The sequence below is a fragment of the Choloepus didactylus genome, chromosome 2 (assembly GCF_015220235.1).
Source record: "Choloepus didactylus isolate mChoDid1 chromosome 2, mChoDid1.pri, whole genome shotgun sequence".
Taxonomy (NCBI): Eukaryota; Metazoa; Chordata; class Mammalia; order Pilosa; family Megalonychidae; genus Choloepus; species Choloepus didactylus.
In genome coordinates this window covers 245,839,633-245,859,051 of record NC_051308.1, presented here as the reverse complement: position 1 = coordinate 245,859,051, position 19,419 = coordinate 245,839,633, and the positions used below count along the sequence as shown (strand labels likewise).

The following is a 19,419-nucleotide window of genomic DNA, read 5'->3' as shown; positions in this document are numbered from 1 at the left end:
GAGGCTGTCTTTACTAAAGATGGACCTTTTGCTTGACTCAATAAAAGATATAAAAGCATTACATCGAGAACAAAAGGACAGGGTGTTTGGAATTTGGTAGCAGATGAGTGTACGGATTACGCACATCATTTGAAAACCAAAATAAAAAGCCGGGCACCAGAGGCAGCCAAAGTGGGCTAGTGGTTGGTCACTGCCAGAGTCAAGCTGCAGCTCAGCCGGTGTTGGAGCGTGTCCGTCTGCTGCAGCAGGTATTTGCGGGCAGGCCGCCTCTGCATAGCCTGGTCTCGGTTTCCAGCTCCTAAAGGCTGCCGGGGATGGGGTAGCTGTCTCCAAATTCTGAATTCGGCCCTGTGGAAATGCCAGTCTTCTTGGTGTAGTTAACTCAGTTGGCCGTCAGAATGTTGGGGTTCAAATCCCCTCATCTCCAATTCCTGAACATGGACCTTGAGCAAGTTATTAATCACTCAGGCCTCAGTTTACCCATCTGTAAAGTAGGGGTAATAATAGTCCCTGCCTCGGAGAGTTGGAAGAACAGAGCAGTAAAAGAGGAGCCGTCTCTAAAGTTCTTGGAGCTGTGTCTGGCATCTGAGCGGCTCACCAACTCCCCAGGCGGGAACTGTTGAACCCCGTGGCCCCTGCTGAGAATTTATTTATAGATAACGCCCCACTCATGACCAAGGATGGATTTGTGACTTTGAGCACAGGTAGGAGAACACAGTCAACATAGAAATGGAAAGGAGAGGCTGCGGACTTAGAGACGGGAGAGCGACACATCCCAAGGAAGGAAGTGGCCCCACGGCTCCCAGCCCCTAAAGTGGGATCGTTTTCACTGGGTAATGAAAGGAAGCTGCACATGTAGACAAAAGCGAGACAACGTTTCAGTCACCAGATTCAAGGAGAATGTATCACCCAGATACTTACATAAATGGCACTGTGCATAATAAACCTTGGGTTTCCAAACCATCAGAAATATTCTTCAAAACATCTTTCGAACATGCATTTCTTCTAAGAAGCTGCCCTAAAAGGGGAGGATGACTTTATTTTCTATTTTGGTGAGGGCATTTTTTTCAGGAGAGGGTAAATCAGTTTTGCAAAATACGTCATTTTCTGATGGTTTTGCTTAATATAGCAAAAAGAGAAATTGAAATGAGTGTTTAAATAACCCCTAACTCCCTTTTTGCACAAATGTTCTGTTTCGATCTGAATGTACCTTATTCCTGTGGCTGGTTTTATCCCCTGTACATTGGGGATCACCTGCCTCTACGAAGTTCTCCCTTGTGTTGCTCAGGTTTCTGTGACAAACATAGAAAAAGCATTGGGATGGACAGCGTCCACCTGTGACTGACCCAAACACACAGTGTCTTCTTTGCAAGTTTCTTGTCTTAAGTAGATCGAATATGACCCTTGGGAAAGCCTTTCTTATTGGGTTGTGCAGTGGAAACCTTATTCTGTTTATGTAAAAGCTCCCCCTGATCACTGGGGTTTGAGTTAACAACTTACACTGAATCCAGCTCAGAAGGAGGTTCACGAAGCTTCACAAACTTTCTATCGCCCCACCCCCACTCCCTCCGTGCTGGTACACCCTTCCAAGCTAAATGCTCTCTCTTCTAAGGTGTTTTCTTTTCCTGGACACATGGCTGCAAATCAGAGACCCAGGTAGGAAAACGATATTCAGTCAACAATTGTTTGCTGACCTTCTCCTACAATAATTAGTGTATACCCAGCGGTGACTGTGAGCTGAGACTTGGTCAAATATGTTAGCTATTTTTGTTTCTGTAAATCCTCACAATAGCCCATTGAGGTAGATGCTTCTGTTTTGCCTGTTTACGGACAGGGAGACGGAGGCTTCTAGAGGTTCCACACTTGCCCGCGTTTCCCCGGAGGGAGTGTGCAGGAGTGAGACCCAGCCCTGAGCTGGACTCTGAGTGGGGTTCTCGCCTGGGCCGGGCGTCCACACGAGGTTCTGTCCCCAGACCCTGGGCACCGAGGAACATGAGGGAGGAAGGCTCCTGAGAGACCACCTAAGCCTCAGGGGCTGTGAGCTTGGATGGGGGAAAACTGCATCTTTATTTGTATTAACTTCAAGGTAGATTTCAGCGTTTCCTGCCGTGGTGAATGGAGACAACAAGCCACAATACTAGCCATACCAAAAAATCACTGATGTTTTCATCTCGCGTGACAGCTGCTGCAGGTATCTCAGAACTTCATTGATGCTGAAATAGCTACCAATTCTTATCATGCAATGCCTCTATAAAGAAGCATAGATGTTACTATGTTACAAACTCAGTTTTTAATATTATGATAACCTTATTTCAATATGATCGGTTTTCTTTGTGCATTTTAAACATTGAGACAGTGTGCATTACACATTGAAACAATGTGCCTTTGAAACATTCTTCCGAGAAGGGGTTCAAGTGGCCGGAGGGGGCCTTGGCATAGGGTGAAGCTCTGGTCCGAGCTGCGCCCCTCTTTTCCAGCACAGGAAAGCGAGACCCCTCCAGCCCCGAAGGCAGGTGCCCTTGCTAAGGCCGCACAGTCCAGGGTGCAGCAGAGGGTGGGAGCAGCAGGCTGGACGGGCCTCCTCGCCCGGCTGGCCACCTCTCCCGTGCACGGCCCCGCATCCTGGAGAACAGGCCGACCTCCCAAACCCCAGAATCTCTTCTCCCCAGGGACTCCTTGGGCCATGGCAGCCCCCCGGCCCCGAGTTAGGGAGACCAGTGCCCACTGGCCTGGGCCTGACTGCAGTGTTGTAGGGGTCAGCAAGGCATCAGCCTGGGCTGGAGGGGTCCCTGAGGCTGCTTCCAGGGATGTGGGGTGGGGAGAAGAAAGCTTCCAGGCACGGGCTCCCAGTGAGGCTGGAAGAGGTTGGGCTGCAAGGAGGGCCCTGCTGGACGTGGAGAGAGGAGGTCAGTGCACTAAGGCAGGTCTCAGGAGCCAGCGGAACGGGCATCGTGGGGGGCACCAGAAGGTCGGTGGCTGGGACAGTCCAGGAACCTTGGAGATGAGACCAAGCTCCCCAAAGAGGGGGCCCTGGGACGGCGGCCAAGCTGGGCTCCCATAGGACAGACCTGAGGCAGGTGGAAGGGGAGAGGGGATGCGAAGAAGAAAAACAGCAAGATGCTGGCTCTTTGGCTCACCTCTCGGTGGGAAACGTTCATACGGTTCTTCCTGCAGTGTGCATACAGCAGGTGTCCATACAATGCCTCCTATGGCATGCATACGGCCAGCATCACTATAGTGCTTGCTGCAGCATCCGTACATCAGGCATCCTTTCAGTGCTTCCTGCAGAGTGCATACAGCGGGTATCCATACAGTGCTTCCTGTAGCATGCATACAGCTGGCACCCATACAGTGCTTCCTAGGCAACGTGCTGCCGTAAGGGCTTAATAAAGATTCACATGGAGAAAATGACACCTGGAGAGTGAAGTCACGGGACCAAGACCTCCCAGCTGGGGCGTTTGGGCCCAGGCGGTCGCAGACCACGGGGCACCAAGCAGGGCGGCCTCACCGCTACGGTGCACAGCTTCCGAGGCAGTGGGCAGGCGGGTGACACCCCATGTGCACTCCTTGCGTGTACACCCCACCCACAGAAGGCCCACACGCCCCACACACAGAGGGCAGACAACCACACACCCCATGCGTACACACTGTGTGCGCACCCCATCTACAGAGGGCTCATGGCTTGCATGCCCCACATCCATGCCCTATACAGAGGGTTCATGGCCTGCACACCCCACATGCACACACACCCTCAGAGGGCACATGAGCACACACCCCATGTGTACACACCGCGTGCACACCCCACCTACAGAGGGTTCACAGCTTGCATGCCCCATGTGCACACCCCACGTGCAGAGGGCAGATGACCTGCACTCCCCATGCATTCACCCTGTGTGTACATCCCACCCACAGAGGACTTATTGCCGGCATGCCCCACAAGCACACCCCATCTGCAGGGGGCTCACGGTTGCATGCCCCATGCACACACCCCACATGCACAGGACAGGGCCCTGGGCTGTTAGCCAGTGTCCTGGCCCCACCACAGCCTTGGGCACATCCTCCATTTCTTGGTCTATGAAATGGGAGTGGTGGGCCTCTCTCCCCCTGCCCCTCTCCCTGGGGGATGAGGAGACCCTGCCTCCTCTGGCTGCCTGTAGGGAACCTGGGAACACTGAGGGCAGTGCCCGGCAGAAATACGGGGCCCAGGAGAGTTGGGTTCACCCTTCTCTCCCTGCCTGCAGGCATGGAGCCCCTGGGTGTACCCAAGTCGCCCTCCTGCCAGCCAGGGTACAGGAGGCCTGCGGGTGGCTGAGGCCCGGGCAGGGGACCCCGCAGAGCCCCTGGCACCTGTCGTTTGTGGCCCTGTCTCAGGGCTGCTGCCTCTGGGAAGGACTTGGCAGGGGCTCAGCTCCCTGCAGCCAGGCTGCCTGGAGTGCCCACCTGACCACGGGGCCCACTTCCACCCTCACCAGTGCCTCTTGGGTCTCGTGGGGGAGGGGAGCAGCCCCAGTTCCAGTGTGGGGGGCTTGACCAGTGTGCAGGAGGCCCTGGCTGGGCCCCAGGGGAGGGGTCTCTTCTGCAGAGCACACAGCGGCCCCGAGAGGTGCGTGGGGCTTCAGGAGGGAGGGGTGGCGTCCCCTGCCTGAAAGCACAAATGCGGGCTGAGCGGCAGGAATCCATGACCCAGACACCCATGTCTTCACCAGGGGACCCTTATTTTGTGCTTGCTGGTGGTTTACACTGTGAAGAATGCAAATTTGGAGTCGGCCCCCCAAATTACAACAGAAGGGCTCCAGTAAATCGGGGACGCCAGCTTTGGGGTGTTGATCAGCTATGATCTGCAGTGCTCTGGGACTGAACCCAGCTCTCCTTTTCGCTGTCCCCTTCTTTGCTTCCCCTGATCGGTGGCTGTCAGCAGAGCCTCTCGTAATTAGAAGAGGCTCCTGTCATTTTTTTTTTGCTTTTTGAGTAAGGCATGCTCCAACTTGCTTCTCCGTTCTTAATTTTTGATCGGGGATGGCTTCTTGACTAATTATTTGGCAGTAATGAGAGAAGAAAAATCAACTTGTGAAAGTTTCCCTGAGCTTTTAAAATGAAACTGCAAATTAAAAATGAGGTATCAGTAAACAGGAAGCTAATTGGATTAATGTGAAAATAATGAATTCTGATAAAAATAGCAAAAGAGGCCATTGGAAGATGGAGGTCACGGCAATTCCAAGGATATCTCCTCATCCTCATATGGATGGTTTGATTTTTGAAAGTATTGGAATAATAGAAAAGATTCTATCCTTGCACGATAAATGCAGATGAAGTCGTTCGTGTGAAACACGTTTCGAAATAAGAAAGACACAATGAGGGTGTCATGCATGAAATTGAGAGAAATCCTGGCAGGCAAATTTCTGACAAATTTCAGAACTAACCCTGGAGTCATCTTGGGTTGTTGCAAGACCCTGAAGTTGCACTTAAAGTGCCCCTTTCTCCCTTCTGTTTTCAGTAAAGCTCACTCTGTTTTGCTTAGCTTCAGTTTACAGATCCACCCTCCATAGAGCTGATGGCTGTGGGGGCCTCGTGGGAGGGAAATGGGGTGGGGGGGGGAGCTGGGGTGGGGGGTGCTGAGACCCTCTTCTCCTTCTTGGACCCCTTTTATTGCTTTTTGGATTTTGTGCCGTGCACACGTGTCAGTCGCTCGATGGTAGTTCGTGGACAGAAATCCCCGGAGGTAAAAGAGCGTGGGGAAGGCAGCTGGCTCTGGGATCATCCAGGCGTGGGCTCGCTTCCCTCCAGCTCAGCCGCTCAGGGGGGCACAGGCCTTTGCCAGGTGAGGGATGATGGGGTCTTCCCCATCAGCAGGGCTTGGACCCGGCATCCCTGCCCAGGGCCACTCCTATCTCTCCGAGGCTTGAGGGCTGAGGGAGGGCTTGGGAAGGGTCCAATGGGGCTTTTCAAACTGGCCACGTCCTCCTCTCCTTCCTCCGGCCTCAGAACTGCCCCATGGTCCAAAGTTCCACAGGCCACCCTCCTTCTGCGCCACCCCGGGTCCCTGGTGTTTCAGAACTCAGATTTTTTTATTATTATTATTTTAGAAAAGTAATATAGTACCTGAATAGTGTACTTTTTAACACTTCCTGAGGGTACTGATAAAAACACCCTGAAATGGAGCTCGTTCCAGTTTCTGCAGCAAAGCACGTGGATATGGACACTGAACACAAAAAGGGCCATGAGGACGCGGGCCCACTCAGGTCAGCTGGCTGCCACACGCCTTGGCACCAAATGGAAGAAAAAGCTTTTGCTTTTCAGAGCTTTTTGGATTTCAAATTAAGAGAAGGGATTGTGGAGCTGAGCTGAGCCGTATTTCACTTAGGACTTGATTGATTCATTCACTCATCCATTCATTGTCATTACTGAGCACTTGCTGTATACAGCTCCTGTTATACAGGCAAAGAGGACCACTTTGGCTCTTGCCCATCGGCTCAGATCCAGCGTTTCTGCTCTGCAGAGAGAGGCGGCGTGAAGAAGACGCCGCGTGCCACGTACCCGTGCAGGAACACGGCGGCTGCATCCATAGCCTGCAGGAGCTCAGGCCTCCCCATGCTCAGCCCGGAGTGAGGGAGCTGCCGCAGCAGCCTTGCTGGCGGCTGGAAGGACAGAAAGGCCCTGACAGAGGGAGCAGTGATGAACCATGCTGACTGGGTGGGCGTGGGGTGGGCATGGAGCAGAAACATCAGTGCCCTCGGAGGGAGCCGCACACAGGTTGTGTCCCAGCTGCCTTGGAGAACCACGCTCGCTTCTTGGCTTTTGGGGTGTCCAGGCACAACAGGTGGAGCAGAACGCCCATTAGGAGTACAAAGCAGAGCCCCAGAATCAGAACCCCTAGCATCGCTGGGGGAATAACAAATGGTGCAGCCCCCGTGGAGAGCAGGGTGGTGGTTCCCCAGAAAGTTAAACACAGGGTTACCATGTGACCCAGCAATTCCACTCCTAGGGAAAAGCTCCAAAGAAATTGAAAACAGGGACTCAGACAAATACTCGCACCCTCACATTCATCACAGCTTTATTCATGATGGCCAAAAGGTGGAAGCAGCCCAAGCATCCATGATGGCTGGAGGTGTAGACCAAATGCAGCCCGGCTATAGGATGGAATGGTTTTTGGCCATCGATAGGAAGTTCTGAGTCAATCTACAGCGTGGATGAGCCTTGAAAACTTTATGCTGAGTCAAAAAAGCCAGACACAAAAGGACAAATGTTGCATGACTCCACTTACACAAAATAACTAAAATAAGCAAATTCAGGGAGACAGGAAGTAGATCAGTGTTTACCCAGGCTGGGAGGAGGGGGAAGGAGGGAGCTGTTGTTTGGTGGGTACAGAGTATTTGTAAATTCCAGAAACTTTTAAATAAAGTTACTTTTTCATGAAAGGAGGCAAGCCGGAATCCGACTGCCCGAGTCACGAGGCAGTTGGCTTGGCCTTTCTGTGCCTCGGTCTCCCCAAGCGTAAGCAGTATAAGGAAGTTTCCCCTGCCTCGGGGTTGTTAACGAGTTTCCATGGCAATGACGAGTGAAGAGCCAGAGCCTGTGCTCGACCCTGCCTGTGTCCAGAACCCTGCCACCCCTGCCACCCCTGCCATGCTGGGCCGCAGCAGCCACCTCCTGAGCCCAGGGCCAGGCAGGTGGAGCAGGGTGGCGAGCAGGCCGGAGGGGGAGACCCAGGTGTCCCTGCCAATCCTGCCCTGTCCCTGTGGTCTTGATCAAGGGGTGCTCTCACGAGTGATGGGGGCGATGAAGTGGCTGCTATGTCACCATGAAAAACAAGTCATGGGAGACCCCACAGGCTGCGAGGGCTCGGGGAGGGGACGTGCTGTTGGAGGTGGACAGTGGATGGTTTTGTCCAGTGACCTTTTCTGTTCCTTTGGCATTTTTCTGATGAGCCATAAGAATAGAGGAGAGAATGAAGAGGGGTAGCTGGGATAGTGGTCCCTAAAACTCCTGCTTGGGGGGGTTGGTCACAATCAGGTGGAGACGGGAGCATCCATGGAGCCGGAGCAGGTGGCAGCCGGGGCCATCTCGCAGGGGTTTGCCCTGGCTTGGCCCCAGGCCCAGTTCCATCCCTGGAGCTGGCCAATGGACCCCTCCTAGCACATGGGGCTCTCTTCTTTAGGTTACCCCAGAAGGAGAAGGACGGCTTGTGTCTGGGGTGAGCTGACAGAGAGCCAAAGCGGGGCCCCAACTGTGCTTCAGGAAATCTGCCCAGTGAGGGTTTCCTAAACCAGCTCTCAGCTGGCTGGGGGCCCCGGGGGGATGGGTGCAGCGGTGGAGGGGTCCTGCCTTGAGCTGTGAGCGAGGCTGGCTGAGGAGGCAGCCGGGCCACAGTGGGGGGAGAGGGTAGGTGGGTGCCATGGGTGGGAGACCCCTGTCTTGCCGTCCTGACTGCCCAGCACCTGGGCCTTGGCAGGTGGCAGCGGGGACGGTCCTTGACGCTGAGGGTGTGACTTTCCCACATCCGCCCCTGCAGGGCACTGCATGTTGACCTCTCATGGGCCAAGTTCAGACTTTTCAAAAGTGGCCCTCCGGCCTGCCCACCAAGCGTTCACTCTTGGTAACGCCTCCAGAGCACCTGTCGCTGCAGTGGCGTGTGGCGTTTGCTTCTCCTCTTTGATGAAAAGACTGGGCAGGCCCATGGGAGAAGGAGGGAGCTGAGACTCAACACAGAAGTATCAGTTCATAGGTGCATTGCAAGCTGGCAGAGAGAGGCGCCCCCGGAGGGCTTGTCATCGGGGCCATCCACTGGAGCCAACGGCCTCCTGGGCAAGGACAAGGTGCAGGGGCAACCCGTGGCACCCCCATACCATCACACACACAAGCACGCACAGTCACATCCACATGTGTGCTGGGCAGACGGAAGCACCCCTGCCACCAGTGTGCACATACCTTTGCACACGTGGGTCCCTCCTGGTGTGGCCTTATGTGACTTGGCCCACGTGCCCACATGCAGACCCCCAGGGGCCTCTGGCCACCACCCTGACATTTTCTCCAGGAGCAGCTGCTGGGCAGAGGAGGGCGGAGAGCCTCTGTCCCCAGGTGGCCTGTCAGGCCGTGTTCCTGCTGCGGCAGAGCACAAATGCTGCCCCCCAGCCCAGCCTCCCTCAGGGAGCTGAGGTGAGAGCACCGTGCGTCCCTCAGGAGTTTGTGTGTGTGCACGTGCATGTGTGTGTACGTGGTCCTGCATGCATGTGAGCATGTGCAGGTGTGTATGTGCATTGTGTGGACATGTGCATGTGTGTGTGTGCGTGTTTGTGCATTCATGTGTGCGTGTGTGCACGCGAGATACTCCTTTGTTCCCTGAGGGCGAGATGCGAACCAGTGGTGCAGGTTCTGGTGGTAGTTGGACATCTTCAGCCACAGCCTGTCCTCACCTGGCCCGGTGTGTTAGCCCCTGGAGCCTCCAGGCAGCGTCCGTCCCAGGGCCCCCCCGGGACATGGGGACACAGCTGCAAACACTGTTTCCCAAACCTGTGTTCTGTGGAGCTGTGCTGCAGTCACAGAAGACCACAAAGGGGCTCAAAACAATGTCAAGTTCCTCTCCCAGGGCTCTGCCATCAGATGCCCGAGAGCAGGCCCACTGGGCTGAGTCAACGTGTGGGCAGGGCTGGGTCCCTTCTAGAAGTTCCAGGGAAGAGCCCGTCTCCCTTCCTTTCCCAGCTCCCTGGGCTGCCACGCTCCTTGGCTCACGGGCCACTCTCCAGCTCAAGCCCAGCAGGGCGCCTCTTCTCTGCTCCCCGATGCCTGCTTCCTCCATCACTTCTCCTTCTCTGACTCCTGCCTCCCCTTTCGCCTCTGACAGGCCCTTGGGATGCCCCCGGACCCACCCACATTCCCAGACAGTCTCCCACCCCCAGACCCTGAACTGAGCACAGCTGCAAAGCCACCCCTCTGTCGTGTGCGGTCGAGATGTGGGGCGGGCATCACCCCCGTGTGAGGCCTCTGAACGTGTGGCTCCGCGGGCACTTAGGTTTGGGAAACGGGGTGCTCGCTCCTCTAACTGAGGAGCTTGGTGCACTTCTGAGTGACCCAGCTTCTGAAAAATCTTGGGATCGAGGGACTCATTTGGCTTTGTTTAACCCGGCCTCTCTCAGACATGCTCAACCATGGAAACATATGAGTTAACACGGCACTGCCAGGGCTGCGGGAGCCCTGGGGCCGCTGCAGTGAAAGATTCACCCGGGGGTCTGGGGATGGGGGTGGGTAGGGGCTGCCACTTTCATGCCTCTCCCAGTGGCACCGCCACCCCCTGCTGAAACCACTGCACCCTCGCTGCCCACCGAGAGCCGCTCATCCTGCTGTGAGTTTAGAGTCACGTTGGATGGCGTCTGTGCCACCGTTTTGTCCTCGGCTGGGTCTGAGATGGTTTCTCAGAGGCAGCATCTCACTGTCTTGGGGTGGCCAAAACAAAGTCCCACAGCCAGGCTGCTTGAAACAACACAAGCTTGTTGCCTCGTGGCACTGGCGGCCAGGGGTCCGACAGGAGGGTGCTAGCAGGGTTAGGGTTTGCTGGCGCCCCCTGAGCCCAGTGGGGAGGCTCCTTTCTGGCTGCCCCCTCGGCGCCCCTTGGGTGTGGCTGCATTGCCCCCTCCCGTGGCCATCACCATGTCTCCCCGCAGCTCCCCTCTTATGAGGACCCCCCTCGTTGGCTCGCATCCCCCTTTGGTCATCTGAGCTAATTCCATCCGCAGAGCCCCTCGTTCCCAATAAGGTCACGTTTCAAGGCTTTGGGGTTAGGATGCTAGCGTCCCTTTTGGGGGAGGATGGAGAGAGTGACACAGATCACTCTCCCCAGATCTAAGGAGGGTCCCCTCTGCAGGGTCCCTCGGATCAGGGGTTACTAGCAGGCTCTGGAAATTCAGGCTGTGCTGCTGTGGCTCTAATTCGGTCGAATTCTAAGAGCGTGTATGTGTGGATTTTGCAGGACAAAAACACTTGACAAGCAACAATTTCATATGGTTCCACCTCTTATTTTTAAAAAACTGGGTCCTTATCTGATGGAAGCACGAACAGAAGTCTTACAGGTGTAGAATTGGCTTTAAAATGCTTCGAATAAATAAGACACGAGCGATCCCATTCTGCTGGTGTGCTCTGCGGGTCTCTCCACTCCCGGGTGCAGCGGGAAATTTCTCCAACAGGGATGGGGGAGAAGCACGCGACCTGGGCGGGGCGGGCGAGGCTCTGGGGCTCCGGGCTGGGGCTCCCGGCGGGCGTGGGGAGCCGGCGGCCGGGCCTGCCTCCCACGAAGCCGCTGCGCCGGGTCTGCGGCCCCAGGCTCCCGGCCACGCTCCGCCCTGCGCCCCGCGGCTCCGGCCGGCCACGCTGCGGCTCCAATGTCATCACCTAGGCGACGGGGACGCTGGGGAGCGAGCCGCGGCCTCCCCGAGCCTCCGCGGCCACACGACCCTCCCGGGGCCCAGGCCCGGCCAGGTAGGCTTGGCACGCCGGGCCCTGTGGCGGCAGCTCTGCGGGGCCGCCGGGCGGCGGGGCAGGGTCCCAGCGTCCGCGGCTCCACTGGGGCACGGGCGGGGAGGAGGGGTGGCTGCCGCGGGGCCCCAGGGGGACTGACCAGGCCCGGGAGGCAGAGGGTGCTCGGGTGCCGCCGGAGCCCCGTGCCCTTCCCGCGGGGACGCCCCAGCAGGGCTGAGGCAGAACCGGGCCTCTTGGCGGCTTCCCCGGTCCCGCCAGGCCAGAGGCCCCGCGCCCCTCCCCGGCACGCACCGCAGACCCCACGGCCTGACCCGAGACCCATCCAGACAGGAAAGGTCTCGGCCCATCCCTGCCCGCTGCCGGGGACCCGGCTGCTGTGGTGCTGGTTACACAGCGGACTCCCGGTGCGGGCAGGCTCAACACTGGGAGGGATCAGTGTGGGACCGCTGTGACGAGGGCGGGGCGTGTGCATGGGATGTATGCGTGCAAGTGTGTGCAAGGTAAATGTGTGCACGTGAGTGTGCACGCGCACATGTATGTGTGTGCACACGTGTGTGTATGTGCGTGGGTGAGTGTGCACAGGTGAGTGTGCACACACATGGATGAGTATCTGCAAGGTGACTGTGGGGGTGTGTGCATGCACGAGTGTGCATGGGTGTGTGCTGTGTGCACGTGAGTTTGCACAGGAGAGTGTGCACACAGGTGAATGTGTGCATGGGTGGGCACACAGGTGAGCACACAGGTGACTATATGGATGAGTGTGTGCACAGGTGCACATTGCATGCAGGCGAGCATGTGCATGGATGAGTGTGTGCATGTGTGAGTGTGCACGCAGATGAGTGCATGGGTATGTGTTTATGTGCACACATGTGTGTATGCACATGGGTGAGTGTGCACCAGTGAGTGTGTGTGCATAGGTGAGTTTGTGCATGCGTGGGTGAGTGTGTGCATGGGGGTGTGTACATGGATGAGTGTGCATGGGGGTGTGCACAGGTGAATGTGTGCATGATTGAGTGTGCACACACAGGTGTGTACACAGGTGACTGTACATGAGTGAGTGTGTGCGCAGGTAAGTGTGTGTGCATGGGTGAGTGTGTGCACAGGTGAGTGTGTGCTGATGGCGGCAAGAGGGTGGGTGGGGAAGCTGAGTGACTCCATCTCCTCCTTGAGGTGCCGGCAACACCCTGGGCGCCAAGGCCCTGGTGTCCTGTTTCTGCTTCTCTTAGAAAAATGCAGAAGGCTCAGCGCGGGGCACCTGGCCCGCTCTCCTGGTCAGTGTGGCTCGTGGGGCGGGATCGGGGTCCTTCTGACTTGCTCTGTAACTGAGGGAGTTTCCAGCCTCTTGGAATCTCTTTCTCGTCTCTGAAGCAGGAATGCTAAGGGGCTCAGGGCACTTGGTACAGGAGAGGGCTTGGGGGGCTGTCATGGGTGCCCCCAGGACCCCACAGGTGGAACTTGCTCAAATGACTCAAATCCACCTGAGGATACCGGTAGGCTGCTGGGAACTGGGGATGGAAGATAAGTGATTCCTATTGTCTGTCTGGATCCCTCGGGGCCTGCCCGGCTCAGACTGGGTGGTATCACTCTGTCGCCATGTGTCCACCGAGTCTTTGCAGTGTGCCCAGTGCCCCCTGAACGTTGGGGGCCGCGGTGAGCAGAGCAGACCCAGGCCCGGTCACTGGCAGAGACGGGCTTTAGACACACAAACCCATAAATGAATATTCAGGGGTGCCTCGTGAGGGGTGCCATGGAGGAAAGCACTGGGCACCCCGAGGGAGACCTGGGGGCCATAGCTGAGTGGAGGGGTCCCTGGAGGCTCGCCCTACTGGCCGCCATCCTGGGGCCCTGGCCCTGCTGGTCAGAGCCTGGCCCGCTGCACCCGCAGCACCCAGAGGGCAGCTTGGAGGCGACTCGGGTCTGCCTTGGGGTGGTAGCAGCTGGGCGCGTCCTCGGTGGGAGTGGGGTGAGTGCTGACTGGAGGGGCCCACCCAGAACCAGGAGCAAGGTGCAAACCACCTAAGAGCTGGTTGTTGCGGCAGCCGACAGACAGCCAAGCTGCACCCCGATGCACCCAGGAACCTTCCAGATGCTTTTGTGTAGATTTTCCCTGCACAGTAGTTGTGAGCATCCCCATCTCATGGGAAACGGGACCCCAAACATCCTCTCCACCGGCAAGCAGCTGGGAGCGCACGAACCCGGCGCTGGTCGCAGACCCTCACGCGGATGTCGGACTAATAGACACGGGCGGCCCCGAAGGGTTCCGAGGGCACGTGCGTGGCCGACCTCTTCCTGGCCCCTCCTCAGCCCCCATCGCCGTGGCCTCGGTCCAGGTCCTCCAGAGTGGCCTTCACATCCCTCCCAGGACCTGCACCCCGTGGCCGCCGACCCGGGGCCCTTCCGTGGCCCCTCCAGCCCCGCCTCGTGGTTCCCGCCTCCCACTGGGTTCTGGCCCCCTCCGGCTTGGCTTGGAAGACCCCCACACTGGAGGCCTTCCCGGCCCTGGGGCTGACCCTGGCCCCTCTCCTCAGCGGCCTCCTTACTGGGGAGTAAAGCCTGGCTCACCCCGATGGATGGGGTTTCCTGGGGGGCAGGGCTGTGGCCCCGTCCCTTGCAGTGGGTGGGGTGGGTGGGGGGAAGAGTTCAGACCCAGCCTCGGCACCGGGCTGTGGGGCCCAGGCTGCTTCCCGCCATCTCGATGCCTCTGGAGGAAGGACCCCTGGGAGGCGGTTTCCGGGGCTATGTGGGGGTGGAGGGAGCTAAGCCCGGAGGCTTCCAGGCAGGCCCTGGGGTGCGGCTGCGCTGCCTTGTGAGGGAGCCGGTCCCCCGCCAGGGGCAGAGGCAGATGGGGAAGGCTAGGGGGTGCAGGGCCAGCTCCCCGGGACCACGGCAGCCCCACGGGACGCTGATGGATGTTTCTGGGGGGAGTGAGGTAAAGGATGGATGCGGGCACTGGGCCTCGACTGGCCTGCCATCGGATGTGCCGCTGCCTTCAGAGCAGGAAAGGAAAACATGGAATCCAGGAGCTGGCACTGACATTCCCAAAGAAACGTGGGCTGCGGTGACTGCGGCGGAACCGGACGGACTGCGTGGGGCACTCAAGGAACAGTCGTGGGCTTCCGGCCAGGGTGGGTAGTGGTCAGCGGTGAGGCGGCCGCCGGGGCCTGGGTGCATCCTGGGCTGTACCGACAGGGGCCCAGAGCAGGGGGCGAGCAGTCCGGGCTGGGGCGGACCCTCCATGGGGGACGGTCCCTTTGAGGAACGCAGGGTGTGCAGAGGAGGGCGGTTGGCAGGGGCTGGTTTGGGAACACTAGTGCAGGGACGGTCGGAGGAGCGGAGGGCTTGCGTGGGGAAGGAGGAGATTCGGGTGGATGGAGCGGGCACCTCTGCTGATGGCACGGCTGACTCATGGCGGGGGGCTGGCTTGTCCAGGGTGACCCCTTCGGCCAGAGAGGGGCCCGCTGGAGAGAAGGTTTGGAGGGGACAGCCTGGAAGGCAGGGCTGGCGGCTCAGCAGCCCACCCCCTGCCCCTCGGGGCCCCCGGCCGGGTTGGGGCTCCCTGAACGGCCACCTGCCCTCTGAGCATGTTCTGCTCACCTGCTCTCACGGGTGTCTGCTGGTGACCGCTGTGGACCGGGCACTCTTCTAGGCCCTGGGGACACAGCGGGGATAGGACGGCCGCGCATGCCTTGGGGAGCTGGCATTCCCGGGGAGGGTGACACAGGAAGCAGGAGAGCCAATGAGGCCGATCGCAGGCGATGCGGCTGGAGGAAACCACCAGGCCGAGGGCCGGCTCCGCTTCCCGGCGGCCACAACAAAGCACCAGAGGCTGGGGGGCTCCAGACAGCAGACGTCTGTTGTCTGCCAGTTCTGGGGGCCGGAGGTCCGACATCGAGGTGCCGGGGGTCCACCGCACTCTGACCACGCGGGGCAGCTCCTCCCTGGCCTCCTCCAGCCTCTGGTGTTTGCCGCCGTCCTTGGGGTCCCCGGGCTGGCCGCCGTGTCCCCCCATCCCCCGCCTCCGTCCTCACTGTGTGTCTCTCTGGGTCTCCCTCCCCTCCGGTCCTGTTGGATCAGGCCCCCCCACTCCAGTGTGGCTGCAGGTTAACTCGACTGATTCCGTCTGCAACGACCCTGTCTCCAAATCAGGTCACATGCACAGCACCCAGGGGTTAGGACTTCAGCATAGGTTTTGGGGGGACAACCCTTAACAGGGGGTGCAGCTTTAAATCAGGCAGCTTGGGGGGCCCTCTCCCTGCCATGGGAGCGGGCTCTGGCTGTGACTCTCAGAAGGGCGTCCCCCGAGCACAGACCCTGAGCTCAGCGGGGAGGCCTGTGTGGCCGGAAGGCCCCTGATAGCGGGGGGCAGCTGGAGATGGGGCGCAGGAGGGGTGGGCGGGTGGCGAGGGGCCCCCCAGGCCGTCTCCTTTGGGCTTTATTCTGGCTGGGTTTGGAGCCTGGGAGGTTCTGGGGGAAGGGTGGCCTGACCCCACTTGCACCCCCCGCCGTGCTGGGAACGGGAGGTGGGCAGAGGCAGGGAGGCTGGGACCGGGGCGTGGGTGGGAGAGCCCGAGTCAGGATCTATTTTGAAGGAAGGGTGGGTTTGGGCCGTGAGACAGAAGGGCATCCAGGATGAAGCCCAATCTCTGACCTGGGTGTTTGGGAGGATGGAGATGCCACAGAGAGCTTTGTCCCTGCCCTCTGCCATCTGCGTCTGTGCAGTGACTCAGACCACTCTGGCCTCCCCCGGCCTAGACTATCTCAGCCCCTCAGCCTGCGGTCCCCTCCTCCACCACACATTCCCACACCACACCCCAGCCCGTCCCAGAATGTGCAAGGCAGGAATCTGAAGGAGCCACTCTGACCACAAGCTCCTCTTCGTCCTGTAAGCCTATTCTCCAGCCTTACAAGACTTCCTCCAGGATCCCCTTCCTCTCCATCCCAGCTCAGACTGGTTTCTTCTCCCCACCAGCAGCCACACTAAGGCTGACTGAGGCTTGTTCCGTGCTGCCCGCTTTTGCTTTTTACTGCGTCTTACTTCATCCTGCACTGCTCTTCTGTGAGGGGTTCTGCAGTGACTCCCATTTTACAAACAAGGGAGCAGAGGTGCAGAACAGGGGATCCCCTGCCCAAGCCCACACGGCCAGAGAGCAGCACAGGGGGCCCCTGGAGCCGGAGTGGGTGCTGGGGGACCGGCCAGTGTGACGTGGCAGAGCAGGAAAGGGTGGGGGTGAGGTGGAGACGGAGGGAGGCGATGGCAGTCAACAGAGGGCAGGGAGGGCCCTGGGGTGCTGGGATGGGGGTGGGGCCTGGATGTGCCAGGAAAGAAGCAGGGGTGGGCAGCCCCGCTCCTGGGTGTGTACCCCAAAGAATTGCACCCCAGTGTTCATAGCGGTATCATTCCCAATTGCCAGAAGGTGGAAGCAGCCCAAGTGTCCACCGACTCATAACTGGACGAGCAAATGTGGCCTGTCCATGTGATGGGACAGTGTTCAGCTGTGGGAGGAAGTGAAGGCAGGGCAGACACCTGCAGACACGTATGCACCTGCAAGACGTCACTCTGAGGGAAATGAGTCAGGGAAAGGACAGCTCGTGTGTGCGCTTACCGATGTGAAATAACTAGGGTACCCATGTTCATAGAGTTGGAGAGAAGATTTCGGGGCACCGGGGTGGGGAGTGGGGAGCTCATGCTCCAGGGGGAGAGTTTCCTTGTGGGCTGAAGGGACAGTTTGGTCCTGGATGGTGACGGTGGCCCAGCACCGTGAGGGTAATTAATGCCGCTGAGCTGTGGACTTGAAAGTGATTAAAATGGGAAACGTTTGGCTGCATGTATATTACCACGAAAGGAAGGGAGGGAGAAGGGAGGAACTGAGGAAGAGGTGTGGGCAAGGGGCTTCCCAGGCAGGGAGCACGGTGGGCATCAGGGCCTGCTCCCGAGGGCCTGCCGAGCACGGCCGGGCCGTCCTGGGAGGGGATTCCAAGGCATGGGTGGTGGGCACCTGACGGCTTTGTGGCTCATCCCCAGGACTCCTCGGCCGAGCCTGTGGGTGGAGCAGCCTCTCCCGGCACAGGCCGGCCTGAGCCCGGAACCCCGGAGCTGGGCTGTGCGGTCAGCTGCCCTCTCCTTCCGGAAGTGAACCTGGCCACGTGGTCAGACGCTCGCCGCCGCCCGTTGCCCGCCTCGTGTGAGCTCAGCCAACCGTTCGATTCAAACAGAAACTGCTGAGCAACGTCAGAGTTCTCTGGCTGGGACCCGGGCACCGGAGGGTGGTTCCCTGGTTCCCTGGGGCTCACCCGGCCTCGCGGGGACCCCCGGCCCGGCTGCAGGAGGCTGTTTGTCCCGGTGGAGGCCAGAGGCCCGGGTAAGAGGCTGGTGGTGAGAAGTGGCCGGGGCTGGGGAATTCCTCGGGGCTGTCCCGGGAGCCTGCCCGCCTTTCCATCCCTCCCTGGGCCGTGATCCCGGATGGAGTGAGGGCGGCTCAATCCGGCACCCCCAGCTGTTTCCGCAGGACCCACGGTGCACCCGCCCGGGGTGGGGAGGCTAAATTTGTCTGTCATCGCTGACTCTTGGTTTCCCCGACTGGCCCGGGACACTGGGGGGCAGGGAGGCCACCTCGGGGCCGCGGTGGGAAGTCGGGGGCAGCAGTGCCCGCTTTGTTCTCCCTGGCGTGTCCAGGGATGTGGTTCTGGCCAGCCGTGGCCCAGGCAGGAGCCCCGCCTGTCGCTGATCCCTGCCCTCACCCACTCTGCGGCCAGGATGGAGGGCGGCCCCGGGCTCAGGCCCAGGTGGCAGCAGACACAGCAGGGGCAGCCAGGCAAAGATGGCCGCTGCCCCGCAGCCTGAGGACACCCAGGGTGACCCTGCGCTTGGACCCGCACTGCCAGGCGGGTGCAGCCCCTCTAGGGGGGCTGACAGGGAGAGCTGAGGGCTCCCGAGTCCAAGGGGCTGGGAACATCCCACTGGGGGTGGGCCGGCCTGCCTCGCCTAGACCCCGTGGGGGTCTTCTGGGGACGTTCTGCACACCCCTGTGAATAAAAGGCCGCGGGGGTGACCAGCACAGGCCTTGGACGGCCTGGGGCCCTCAGACCCCAAGGTCCACATCCACGGAAATAAAAACCCAAGTGTGCCGTGGACAGGAGAGCCTCCAGGCTCACCGCGAGCTCCCGCGTGCATCAAGACCCGTTAACTTGTGGATGGCAGGGCAGGGTGGGGCTCGCTGGATCTTTCCTGAAGAAGTGAACCCAGGAGGAGCCCACCTTGCCCAGCTGGTGGCGGCCTGTGGTCTTGGCTCTCGGCAGGCACTGGCCGAGGGGCTGCAGCTCAAGGGGACGGGGGGCCACAAAACAGGGGGAAGAGGAATTCCCGGGGAGGGGGCACCCTGTTCCGGAGCTGGCTGGGAGGGGCCACGGGGTGCAGGGCTGGCCAGGGGCTCGGGGTCGGGGTGCCAGGGCAGCAGGGCACCGCCATCTGCCCGGGCCACCGAGGCTCCCAGGTGGGCTGCACGGGGAGGGGGGGTCTGTGCCTGCACATCACGGGCAGAGCCCATCAGGCTGACCGCGAGAGCTGGGCAGGACCCGGGTGTCCGCGTGATTTGGGGTCAGGGAGGAGCTTGGGAGCCAGCTTCCTGGAGGGAAGTGGAGGGACGGGCTGGGGGGATGGGGACACAAGGAAGGGCATGGGCAGCAGTGAGGGGGTGCACGAGGGCAGGGTAGGGCAGGGGGTGGGGGCAGGGCAGGGGGTGCAGTGAGGGGTGGTGGGGGCGGGAGGGGTCCAGCTGAAGCTGCGGCTTCACCCTGGGAAGTCGTAGAAAACAAGAACAGAGGGGCACGGAGTGGGGGTGCGGCACCTGGGTCTCTGCCTCCCACCTCCCCACACCGAGTGGGCCTCAGGGTGCTACCTGTTCCCTTGGGCTCCTTGGGATGGTCCTCTGGGCTTCCACTTGTCTTCCCCAGAAT

General features: G+C 59.5%; 1 protein-coding gene across 1 annotated transcript in view; it reads left to right on the top strand.

The window, feature by feature from the left end:
* The first annotated feature begins 11,394 nt into the window (after positions 1–11,394).
* The window catches only part of TP73 (tumor protein p73), a 60,913-nt gene continuing 52,888 nt past the window's right edge, over positions 11,395–19,419 (top strand). The window contains exon 1 of the mRNA XM_037828704.1: positions 11,395–11,466. The gene's annotated coding sequence lies outside the window, so the exon portion shown is untranslated. The remainder of the gene's footprint in view (positions 11,467–19,419) is intronic.